At 42.5% G+C, this 13,492-nt stretch overlaps 1 protein-coding gene across 4 annotated transcripts in view; it reads right to left on the bottom strand.

The window, feature by feature from the left end:
• Csgalnact1 (chondroitin sulfate N-acetylgalactosaminyltransferase 1) overlaps nt 1-13,492 on the bottom strand; it is a 331,610-nt gene that overhangs the window by 171,076 nt on the left and 147,042 nt on the right. For 3 of the 4 annotated variants that reach the window (XM_034520928.2, XM_076914248.1, XM_076914249.1), the window contains one exon: nt 9,921-10,069. The gene's annotated coding sequence lies outside the window, so the exon portion shown is untranslated. Of the gene's footprint in view, nt 1-4,368; nt 4,447-9,920; nt 10,070-13,492 lie in introns of all 4 variants that reach the window. The other variant, XM_034520929.2, reaches the window with a different exon arrangement.

Consider the following 13,492-nt stretch of genomic DNA (forward strand, 5'->3'; position numbering starts at 1 on the left):
GACAACTACTAGCTTACAAAAGTTCATGCCTGTGAAATTACAACAAACTGCATTCTCTTTGATGGCATTAGAGCCTTGAAAAACTGCTCCTTGGATATAGTGTAACAGCTTCTGCAGAGATTTCATCCCGCAGGAAGCTCCTTAAGTAGGAAGGTAAACCACTCAAAATAGCTTCAGGAAGTTCCTGAAACTGAACAGATTTACTAGACAGCTCCCTGCAAGGTTATTCAATAAAAGCTGGGACACAGACACACAGACACACAGACACACACAAGACAGAGAGAGAAGGAAGGGGACGGAGAGGGGGAAGGGGAGGGGGAGGGGAGGAGGGGGAAAGGGGAGGGGAGGGAGAGAGGAAGAACCCATACCACCAGATCGGCTGTGTAAAGCCAGCTGAGCGTCCTGGAAGAGATTTAGACCAGCCTCATGAAGCCCCTGGAAAGGACTGTCTCCAGCCTGTCACACTGCCTGCAGGCTGTGCAGTGTGCTCCTGGTTCCCCAGCTTCTGTGAGCCGTCACCCATGCTGGGCTATGCCCTGGTGACATGCTTGTCTTCTGCTCCCGGCAGTAACAGCCAGATTCCTGTAAGTAACTCTAATAAAACTCACTGGTTCACACATCGGACTTTGGTGGTGTTCATACTTTAGTCTGCTATGGTTAGTATATCTGGGGTGAGAAGACGTATGTGTACATCTCACCAGGAAAAGTTTTGTCACACAGTGCTGCGAAATTTCTGTAACAAAAACAAATGTCTGCATTGAAGTGAGGTGGTTTGGGATGAGCCATCCATTCCTAATTAAGGAATTGTTACAGATGAGTGACATCAAACTGGTCTTTCGTTTGCTTATTTTTTTCAAGCAATCACTAAGTTATTGGCTCATAAAATCTTATAGCTGACAGACTTGATTACATATTTTAAAACCAGACCTTTCTTTTAGTTGAGAAACACTGTTTAAAGTCAGTGAAATGATAGCAGCATGAATCAAGAAATCTAAGAATTTCCAAATTCTATGAATACCTCTTGATTCATCCTCAAAATAGGGCAGAGAACAGGAGATTTTCATTTTTCAAACAGTAGATATTTGCTGAAGACACCTGCTCCTGGACCCCTCCTTATGAAGTCACAGCAGCCCCTATAACTGCAGGTTCACACTGTCTCTCCATGTGTGGCTACAGTCACCTTTGCTTCTGGAGGTGCCGAGGGTTGAAGGAAGAGAAACTGAAATACACACTAACTCCCAGCTGCAAGCTAAAGCATGTTTTCATAGTTGTAAAACTGCAGATTTTCATGATGAACTCCCAAGTACGGGCAATTCAGAGTAAATCACTATGTAGCAAGCAAGCATCCAGCACAGCCCAGTGATAGCTACGCTAGTGCTCACAGCCCTTTATATCCATTCAGCTTTAGCTTCCCTACCTGAGCTCTCACCATAGAAAAAGATTAGGTGGGAGCTTCACTCTAAGCCAGGCATCACTGCAATTGTAAAGAGGCGGCTTTAAGAATGCTAATTTCATTAAGGGGTAATAACTAACTAATATGTATCAAAAGATAGAGCCGCGGGGGGGGGGGTGGATAAAAAATACCAACCTGTTTCTTATTATTTTAAGGAGAAAAATGGTTACTACATAGAAAATAAATCAGGCATGCATTAAGATAATTAATATTGTAATAAAAGACAGATGGATATCATGTGGCTCCACATGTGGCACTTGGCTAACAGCCACCATTGCCAATGAGATTTCCTGCTAGAAATGCAGAACCTTAATGAAGTTATGCACCCTACTCATCTAATCAAAAGTGCAGAACGTTCTTTTTTCAACTTTGTTTTCTTATTTGTAAATATTTACGTGGATGTATGTAATACTTTTTTACAATATTCATTCCCAAATTACCCTTTCTCCTTCCTTTCTTTCTTCCTCTGTCTCCCTTCCTCCCCACAGCCAGTCTCCATTTGGCATTAACGTTTTGTTTTGTTTGGTGTAGGTAGCTGCATTACTGCAGGCTCATGATATAAAAAGAACAAAAGATTGTGTTCTTCAAAACCATCTCACAAAGATGAAGAAAGGCTCTGATATAGTGTTTCAGATTAAAGGAACATAGAGACATAGAGATGAAAGTCAGCCCCTGATCCTGGTACTTGAAGAGAAAAATGCAAATATAAAATAAAATAAAACGAAGGTCATTATTGCACTCATTTACAACACTGGAGCACAGACAGGAAATCAGGCAAGTGTAAATAAGTGTTAGATTTGTTGATACTAAAACTGTGCTGTTGTTATGTGAGAGACTTGCCTTGCAATTAGGAAGTACACACTGGATATTTAGGGTAAAGATCTAGGATGTATCCACTTGTTCTCACGTGGTTTAAAAATATCTATATTGTATGTGTGTGTTATACACACAGGACACAGAAGAAAAAGCACAACACAGGACAAAATGGTACAAAATGCCAACAATGGTTGACCCAGAGTAAAGAGTGTGTGAAAATGCTTTGCACCACTCTTTGCTTGTATCTTTCTTGTCATTGGAAAATATATCCAAAGAAAATAAGTGCAAAATGAAAGTGCTTTGTATGCTATCTTTGAGTGCAAGAAGCCAAAAGCTTAACAAAACAAGACAAGAACTACATGATCTAGACAGAAAGTCCGTTGTAGTCTAGTGTGGTAGTACCAGATCATATAGAGCAGACTGTCGGTCCTCAGCCTGTGGCACAAGCTGTAATGCATTGCCACAGAACTAGGGAAAAGGACTAGTGATATCAAGCCTGAGAAGAGCCATCCTACCAACCATCCTGAAAAGAGACATGATGGCTGGGGCTTGCCACCTGGATGTGAAGTCAAAATCTTCCTGGTATCCTTGTGGGCAGGACCACATAACCTCGCAGTGGTTCTGTACTGTGATGCTGAGTGCAGCTAAGCGTTCCCAAGGTTCTCTGGTACATATGAGGACAACTATAGATTAGCCAGAGGGCTGCACTGTGGCTTTCTGCTTCCAGCCGGCTCTTTCCATCCTGGGAAACTGCAGCCCCAAAGTCAGACCTAAGGAACAATGGTTTATTCCATAAAGTACTCTCTACATTTGTTTATGGGTTATAGACAAGAAAAGTCTATGGGACTCTAACACAAAGAAAAGGACACATAGAGTTAAAAGCTACCTGCAGCACCTGCTGGTCTACTTAGCTCATTACATAGTCCCATGAATTTGGCTTAAGCAACCTGGGGAACTGAGCCCATAGATTCTCCCCCAACCCCAGGTTCTTCAACCTTGTACTGAAAATAAGCTACTTTCCTGTCTCTCCCTTTAGAAGGCTCCTTGAAGGCAAGAGCATCACGTGCCTCCTGACCCTCCAGCCTCTAGGACAGTGTCTGCCCACAGCTGGTTGAGAGCCAGGTTGCTTTTGCTAAAGTTATGAATAAACAGATTATTTCAAGTATGTAAGCTTAAGAAGGGAGAGGGAAGAATCAGTTCTCAAAATACCACTTCAGCTTTAAAGAGTGAGAAAATTCACATCACATAAGTTAATACAGATAACGACCTACAGCTTGCCTACTGTGTGCCAGGCAGGCATTTTCCAATTGGGAAATCTCAATTCTTACACCTTCAATGGTATCATTCAATGCCGTTTGCAGATAGAGACGCTGCAGTGCGGAGGGTTTTAGAAACATGTACTGGCTTACTCTGGCAAAGAAGGGATAGCAGTGAGGTTTCTAGGACTCTGGTGAAGCCCGATTGTCTCTTATTTAGAACAACCCAGCAATTGTCACAGCACCAAAGTACCGAAGTGCAAAAGGTTGGGGACAGGCTCTCTACTTTAAAAGAGCAGAAATGTAGTCAAAAAAAAAAAAAAAGTAGGATAATGCCGTCAGGGGACCTGAAGGGAAGGGAAGTACTCAAATGCATCTAAAAATGGACACTGATAAGTAGACATACAATCTCAGGGCCCATTATTTCTGGATTTGTTATTCAACATGAAACAAATAGTGAGATTCAAAATACAGTGCGCAGAAGAACAAAAACTTGCTTCCCTGGCACAGCTTTTATTCTGTCATCATTAAGTACTTCCTTTCATTTATGTCACTTGCTTTTATCTCCAGTTTCCCCCATGATCTTATTCATGAAAAGAGAGAGAGAGAGACAGAGAGAGAGAGAGAGAGAGAGAGAGAGAGAGAGAGAGAGAGAGAGAGAAATGAAGAAAGATATTACCAAAAGAAGCAAGGGAAAAAAAAAAAAACCAGACACAACCTGACTTTGATGGAAGGTTCCAGGCCTTTGTTGTGCGTTTTACCACCAGCCCAACTGGAAGAGCAGAGGACTCTACTTATTACTCAGCCCTAGTAATCAGTATATGCTAAGTTTTTGCCACTCACCTATTACATTCCAGGCATCATGGCACTATGATGGTAGTATTGTACCCAGCAGGGTCTATTACTCTCGAGACCACACAGCTAATAAAAAAGAAAACAAAACCAAAGAGTAATCATGTGCACAGCACCACTTAACAATTGGCTTAACGAGTTAGCCTGGAAGTCTGTTGCTCCAGGCTCACACTCTCCTGTCTTCTTTGTAATCTCTGGTTCGCTCTCTAGTCCTTACTCACCACTCTGGACTGCAGCAAGGTACTCCTCAACTTCTCTCTCCTGCTGCCATGCTTCTTCATTCTCTAGGCCCCCTCCTCGGCCCTGCTGTCATGGTTGCCTGGGTGCACATAGCTTGTGGTTGGATATCTAATGGTGCCCTTCTCAGCAGGGTTATGTGGCTTTTTGATCATAACATCCCTGTGCTCCAACGTACCCATCACATCTAATGCTGCCCTCCACCCCCAGCCAATGCCTTTTCTCAGCTTATTGACTTGACCCTTTCTTACTTAGTCTCAAAGATTAAGTTTAAAGCAATCTTGTCTGCCTGAGAAGGTGGCACACACATATCCAGCTAATATACACCTAGGTATAATCTTCAATCCATCATTAGGCTTAACTCAAATTAGGACCGAAACAAATTTTCCAAAGCTATAGGGAAGGGCTTTATTTCCATTCACTGGAAGGACATTATCATAAGAGTTAAATATTAGAACTATGTGATAGCATTTAAGTCAGTCGCCCCTGTCATGAGACAAGATCATCTACGCACTTGAGACACAGTTGGCTATTCACGTGCTGTAGAAAGTTAGACACATGTGATGGGACAAGTCACTTCTGCTATAAATTTTGAGGTTATGATTCTTTTAAACTTCTTACTGCTTTTGTGGGATACTTCCCTAATAAATTCCTTTTCTTTTGAGATGATGCAAGCACTAGTTATCAATCCTACACTAACAACCTAACTTTGATCCCTAGAGCCCACATGGTCGTTATAACTAGCTCTGACAAGTTGTCCTCCACCCATGCATTGTGATACTCACATGTGCACACACACATGCACACACACACATACACACACGGGGGGGGGGATAAGTACCACAGATAGGAACCATCAGAACAAGCCCTGGAGGTGAGCGTGACATGGTAACCCTCCCCTAAGAACTTCACTTTGATCCCTAGAGCCCACATGCTGGATTATAACAAGCTCTGAGGAGTCATCCTCTGACCTCCACACATGCATTGTGACACTCACATTGAAGCAGGAAATTAACCTAATGGAAAGGGAGCATTAAGAAGCAACCCCCAGATAGGGAAAGATGAGAAAGCAAGACCCAATCCAGTGCCAACTGGAATAAATGATGGTCTAGTAGAAGAGGCACATAGTCTCCAGAACCCATTCTGGTGAACTTTGAGTATCTTTCTCTATTGTTCCCTCTTTTGCTTTTTGAGACAGTGCATTTCATTGAACCTAGAACTTGCTCCATTAGCTAGACTTGCTAACCTGAAAATTTTAGTATAGGAGGTAAAGTTTCATGCCTGGTCTTAGGCGGGATACCTATGCCACAAGCCCTTTACCCACTGAGCCATCTTTCCAGCCTCCAAGTGGTATAATCTCCCAAGATTACATCCTGGCATACAAGATAGATTGTATGCCATGACACACATAGTGACAGTGTCACCAGGAAGTACGTAGTTGTACTTATTTCTAATACATACTTGCTTTTCACTCTATGCTATTTGGTGCTTGTGTTTTATGAACTCGTAGAAGACCAGCAAAGACTTACAAGATGCGATACCTACAAACAGAATCTCTGTTCCCAAGACACTATTGGAAAAGCTGAACCACTGAAGTCAGAAAGGACAGGGTGAGCTCAGAATAGCATCGTGTAAACAGTGGGAATGACGTGCCCGTGAACAGAATGTAAACAGGTGTGACATAAATATTTCCTCTGAACTGAACCAGTCTCTCTTGAAGGCATGATAGGTGCTCTTACAAAACAAAAAACAAACAAAAAAAAAAAAAAAAAAAAAACAGAACAAAAATAAACAAACAAAAACTATGGAAATTTATCAGACTTGGGAAACTAAGAACTTATAAAATTCACAATTCTCCCTCTATAATGTTATGTAAATGGTAAGCAGTTGGCATGGAAGAGGGCTCTTTCATAAAGATGACTGCTACTTGTACAGGAAACCACCAGGATGTAGCTTCTCTGAGTCACCCCTCTTACTGGAGTGGGCTTTTTGGTGACCTAGCTGCATATGAGTCACCGTGGTTCTGTATGTGACCTCTCACCCTTATCCCTGTACGTGACTGCAGTAAACTCACTGGTTCGCCAAGCAAGACTTGGATGGAATCAGCTGTGTGTTTTCTCACTGCAGTTTTGGCTAAGATAAACAGATACTTATTTATGTCTCCCAAGGATGAGACACAACAAAGATGTCAAGAAAACACAATTCGAGGAAACGTGCTCAGGTATGAGCTAGCCCTTCACGAACTCCCTCTCTAGGCTTCACTCCATTCAGTCTTCACTTGGCACCCAGCAGGAGCCATAGCCTGCTTGGCAGAGCTAAGCAATGTCAATACAGGATGCTTACCTATGTGGACTGCTGTGGAGTGAGCTTTAAAGGCTGAGAAACAGTTCCCTGGGGAGATGCAAGATGTCAGCATCCCAGTGGGAAGAGTAGTGTGGAGGTCACCAGCTTCAAACAATCATAGTGAGGAGAGGAAGAATAAACAAAAGAAAGGATCAGAAGGAAGGAAGCCAAGACCAAGAGCATGAAGGTGTGGATAGGGGTATGGGCAGCACTCAGAGAAAAGAGCAAGTCTCTTTCTTGACGAGAAGGAGAGAATTATGGGTATGGAAATTCAGATGCAGAAAATGTATCAGTGATCTGCAACAAGTACCAAGTGAAGATACAACTGTGGCAAGAGTTCATTCACCAAGAGGAGATCGTGTTGGGGCAGAGTCTATGATGAAGGTTTGAAGGAGTTAAGTATGGTTTGATTGTACAATGTCCCCATCAGCTCATGTATTTGAACACTTGGTCACTAACTAGTGCTATTTTGGGAAGTTGTGGGACCTTTTGGCTATAGAGTCTCGATGTAGATTCTCTAGGAGTGAGAGTTATGGGCTACAAACCTCTCAAGTTCCTGCTCCAGTTCTCTGTTTCTTGACTGCCTCTACGATATAACCATCCACTTCACACTCCTATGGCTGCAGCCATAAGCAATTCCCACCACCATACTTTCACCACCCGGGGAGACTGTATCCCCTGAACTATGTGCCAGACTTGGTTCTTCCTCTCTTAAGATGTCATTCCATCACCTCAACAAGGAAAAAAAAACCACACAGGATATTTCTACTATAAAACGTGGATGGCCTGGTGCTATGAAATATCTGGAACAAGAGTTAATGCCTTCCACGTGGGATTCAATGATTAGCAGTCCCGTGCTATGTGGCATCACTGCCCATCACTGCCGCCAGATGTTCAAGCCTGAATCATTAACAGTGAGGAGCAGCAGCTGACAAAGCTCCCAAGCTAGTGATCACCTAGCAGGCCTCCAGTTTCCCAGGCAGTATCTCCTGTTGCTGTACTAGGTTCCAACAGAATTATAACTGTTCTTCATAGCCAGTGCATAAACTACAGCCTTCTCTCTACTGCCCTGTCTTACTACCCAACATCTTCAGAACACAGTCATTTGCTTTTACCCGCAGAGACTCTGATCAGCTTTTGATTGATTCCCTGCTAATTTTCACCCTGGCCCCTTCCTGCTTTCATCTTAAGGCATTAACAGTTATGGCACACATTATTTTTAAATGCCAGTGTTCTCCTTTATACCATCCAAGCTATTCATGAAAACATTAAGCATCCTAAGACTCAAGGTAAGAGCCATTCTTGAACAGTGAAGTTGGTCCCCATCAGTCTTCACGGCCCCTTGACTTGCTACTTAGAGAAGAACTTGTCAAGAAGCAATATCCGGTTGTATTCTGATGATTCACTTTCAGCTGAGGTTGTTTATATGTTTTCTATTATCAACAACTCAAACGTGGTTCCTTTTAAAACTCCATGTTTTCTACCTTCCTAGTACAATAATGTAAAATCGAGTCATAGATCTTAACTTCCTCCTTTTATCTTAACCAGGGTAACAATGCTAGACCCTGCTCTGCCCCCATTCTCAACAGTGCAAAATCATGAACAAAATCTCTGTGAAAACGTGTTAAAGGGGAAACAGCACTTTTCAAAGGCAAAAGTGTCTGCCAGGCACAGCTCTCCTGTCCTCACTTCTGTGTCTAACTTTCATTGCTGAAAACAGGAAGCATGGATACAATTTCCCATCCCTCCCCAGTGTTTCATGATGTCTCCGAGGCTCCTGTTTGTATTGAGGCAGGAGCTCCCATAGCCCATGCTGGCCTGGACCTTGCTAGGTAGATGACCCTGAACTCCTAATTCTCCTGCCTCCATTTCTCAAGTTCTGGAATTACATTCCTTTACCATTAATCTTGCCCAGTTGTATTTAAATATCTTATAGTAAAGAAATCCAAAACATTATTGGTTACAAGAGCAAAATGCGCTATCAGAAGCACTACATTTATCCCAAGGCCTAAACCAATAGTATACATTCATAAGGAAGCAATTCTCAAATAGTCCTAATGAACACCCCTAGGGATATGACAAGGGCGACTCATCTTACCAAAGCATTTTACTATAAGTTGGTTAAAAATCACTGTACCCATTTGGCTGCAGAATGACTATTTCAGAAAGGTTAATATTCTGTCCCAACTGTGTTCTCGATTAAGTGGAGGGGTTTTGTTATTTATTATTATTATTATTATTATTATTATTATTATTATTATTATTAAAGCTCTTCTAGCTGTGCTATTGATTAATGCTCTAAGAAAACAGAAATACCAAAAGAGTTTTGAAAGTGAGATTGAGATCATAGCCAGTGGATGAGGGGATCCAAAGAAAAGTAGTTGCGCTTCTTAAAAACAAAACAAAGAACAAAAACAAAACAACCCAACACAATTGATGCCTTTAAATAACTTTTCATTAATATAACTATTAAAGTAAAATGAATTGAACACATTTTGTATATAGCTGAGATATCTCAGTGATGCAGACCATAGAAGATTTGCTTTCTAAGTCATCTGAGACAAAAAGATTCACTTATCTGCAAGAATCAGTGCTACATAAGTCTTTCACTGGCTAAAAATGATCTTGGCTTCTCTCCTTATAATGGAAAAAGGAGTCTGAAATGCTAAGAAGAAAAGAAATGGGAGGTAACCCCTGTAAATTTCCATCCTTTAAATACGGTGAGATTTAATAACAGTAAAATGCATGTGATTTAGTATATAACACACAACTCATCTGAACATATTATGCCCCCCGCCCCAAGCAGTAGAGTATATCCCTCTTCCTCTTTTAATATCTAAAAGGCAAAAATATTTTTTGAAATGAAACCATCAATATTTAAAAGCACGAAAGCCCGGCTGAGGACAGAGTAAGGCAAAACACTGCACTTCCACGTGGAAAAGAACAAACCCAAACAAGCTAACCTCGGCAGAAAGAAAGGCGCACAGCTGCTCCGCTCGCACATCTGCTTCTGGTGGTGACTGCGCTGGAGTCGCACTTGGCTTCCAAGTCAGGGACTAGAGGGAAAGTACCGCCCCCTTCTGCTAGCACCGTGTTCAGCTCAGCGCCGCCACTGGAGGAAAAGAATCCATGCAATGAAGTGTTAACAGTAAAAGAGAAAAATCCTCATCTGAGTTTTTCTTGAGAGGAAAGAATCCACACTCTGCAAGGGTTCCCTCTGGGAGTCGTACTACCAATGCCCATCACTGGCAATCGCAGCTCTAAGCCAGCCTGCTGCAGCCCAGAGGGGAACTCTATGCTGGCATAACTAGCGCCTGTCACAGACGCTGGAGAAGACAGACTGGGTGCTGTTGATAATCATCCGGTTCCCCACCCCCACCGGAGGACAAGAACCCCTGCCCAGCCCCCGCTCTGTGCATCTTGCTCTCGCTAAAGGGAGGTGGGGTGAGTTACAGACGAACACCACACTGTCCCAGCCCTTGGCAAAACAGATACTGTCAGTTGATACACAAGCAGAATATGAAGGGGTTCAGGCCAAAGACTCCCTGTAAGTAAGAAAGATTCTGGAGAGACAGACACTAAGGCCCTCATGTGGAGCCTGTAATCTGATGTTTTCAATGAACTAACTTGGGGCTCACTTCCCCAAGAGTTTTCCTCATTTTTATTCTGTTTGTCCCATAACTCAAATGATGGTCATAATATATCCTTGTGTGTATATACAGTACCACTTCCATCTCACATGCAGGAATAATAAAAAGTCCAAGGTGGTTTCTACAAGGCCAACAAAAAGATTGATAAGCCACTCAAGTCTACAGATGACTTGCTGGTCCTCCAACCCCACCCCCATCTCCATGGGGACAGCCTGCCAGCAAGTGAGTTTGAAGGGTTTTTTTTTGTTTTTTTGATTTTTTGGTTTGGTTTTTTTTTTTTTTTTGCCTCAGTAGCATTAACAAAGTCAGTAGACATGCACACTGTATCACTAGATAGAGTCTGTTTTCTATCCACACTCGCCCTGCTTTTTTATGGTTTTAGCAGTGAAAGTGGGTTGTCATCTTCTTGGGGGGGCAAGTCTCCAGACCTCCAACTTTGATTACTCCCGGCAGAGCTGCCTGCTTCCACACAGCTCTCGAAACCCAAGCCCCCCTCTGCCAACCTAATTAATCTATGTCTAAATGGAGCCACAGTTGGCAGAGAGGCAGTAGTGTCAACGTGGAATAATCACTTGAACCTGAATCTGAGTTGTTTTCCATCCCTGACAACAAATAATGTTACTTCCCAGCCTGCAGGCCAAGAGCTGAAATGGGTTTATAATTTGCCTTCCAATCAATCTCTCTCGTTCTTTCTCCCTTAAGTTTTCTCTCCTGTCTTTCAGCATGCAGGGAACAGCCTCAGAGACTCAATCACAGGCATGGTCTTTATTGATATCCTTAATGAATATTCGTTGCCTTCTAAGTAAAAAGGTGGAAATCTACATAATCCCAAACCACACTGGTTTACATAATGAAAACAAATAGACTGTCAGCTCCCAGCTCTGCAAGATCATTAATAAACCCAGTCATTCTTCTCTCATGCCAGTGGCTGGAGCAGCAACCTTCAGTCATTTCATATGCACCAAGTCACCCACACTCAGCCAGCCTTGAGACCCTGATACTAGGCAGGTTGGAATCACGACAAACAGCTCATCTTCTTCCTCCTTTCCTAGTAAAATAACTCATTAAAACTCTGCTCCTGGGCTCTGGGGAGTGCATAGTCTCCTTAGTAATCCCAAGCCTCTTGTTCCTCCAAAGAGGAATCTTCTCTAGCTAGTAAAGAAAAAGAACAGTACAAGAATCCAAAGTTGCCAGCACAACCAAGAGTGGTGACCAGGATGGAAACAAAACAGCAGAGTGGAAATTCTCGGAAGACTAACTCATTATGCTCAAGAGAAGGGAATATGTTCAGCCAGACAGGGACAGTGGGTCCCATCATACTACTTCACTGCCTAAGAATCCACCCAACAGCCACAACATACACATTAATATTTTTCATTTTTACAGAAGGGCAGAAGGAGGTTAAGAAATCTGTATGGTTGGTTAACATATAGAAAAGTCAGGAAATTTTTTTAACTTCCACAGCCAAAAATCGCAGAAGAGAAAAGCAAACCTGCCTCTTTGTAATACTTGACACTGCCCATGTAGGCACTGGTTTTGATTTGAATGGGAAATGCCCCGCCATGTGCTGACATATCTAAATACTTAGCCCCAGCTGTCAACTCTATTTGGGAAGGTTGTGGAATTTTTAGGAAGTAGGGCCTCACTTCCTAAAGTAGAGGAAATGGATCCCTTTGTGTGAGACTTGAGGATTTATGGCCTAGCCCGAGTTCCTGTTTACTCCGCTTTCTTAGTGTGGATAAAATGTGGCCAGCATACTGCTAGCTCCTGCCACTAAGTTCCCCCTGCCCATCACCACGATCCCCTGCCATGATGGCCTATATACCTTGGGAACTATAAACCAAAATCAACTCATCTCCTTGAAATTGCTTTTGCCAGGGTGTTTTATCCCAGTAACAACAAATGAAACTAAGACACTCGTCTCTCATGTGGGTCTTTAGTAAAGCAGATGGGGTCCATAGGCTTGTAGTTGGAGAACAATATCCACTTAGATATACCACTCTCATCTATAGACTGTCTCTGAGACCTTGAGAACACAGGCTTCCCTGGATCTCCCTGATCTTTCTCCATCCCCACCTCTTCCTGAATATTAAGGAATATCACAGTAAGAGAATATGTCAAAAGTGAAAATAAAATACAGTATGTTGGCCACATTTTATCCACACTAAGAAAGCAGAGTAAACAGCTGAGAAGTATCAACACAGAGCCTCGCTTGTGGGATTCTGAAAGTCGCAAGGAAATATCCCTTACCCCTAATACTTTTGTCTGGGTTCGAGTTCCCTTCCATATCTGTAGCCCACTGTGCTCTTGACAGTTGAGCACAGAGAGTGAGGATTAAGGAGGATATGATGTGGCGTCACTTGTTTCACGATGAGAAGATAGTGAAGAGAAAAACGGTGTATTCCTGAGAAATCCACAGAAAAACTGCACACATGGGTTTTAGACGTTTTCTACCTGGGACTGTATGGATCAGGTTATCCACCGTCTCATTTATCCAAGGAAATAGAATTATTTCCACTCATTAGCACATTCTCCTCAAATAAACTAGTGTCTTAGTTATGTTTGTCTTTTTGGATTTTTTTTTGTTGTTGTTGTTTTGGTTTGGTTTTGGTTTTCTCTGTGAAAAGACACCATGGCCAAGGTAACTCTTATAAAAGAAAACATTTAATTGGAACTGGCTTACAGTTTCAGAGGTCCAGTCCATTATCACCATAGTAGGAAGCATGGCAGCGTCCAGGCAGTCATGGTGCTGGAAGAGTCAAGGGTTCTACATTTTGATCAGAAGGCAGCAGCAGAAGACTGTCTTCTGCAGGCAGCCAGGAGGAAGATCTTTTACCACCCTGGGCAGAGCTTAAGCATAGAACCTCAAAGCCCATCTCCATAGT

The sequence above is a fragment of the Arvicanthis niloticus genome, chromosome 16 (genome assembly GCF_011762505.2).
Source record: "Arvicanthis niloticus isolate mArvNil1 chromosome 16, mArvNil1.pat.X, whole genome shotgun sequence".
Taxonomy (NCBI): Eukaryota; Metazoa; Chordata; class Mammalia; order Rodentia; family Muridae; genus Arvicanthis; species Arvicanthis niloticus.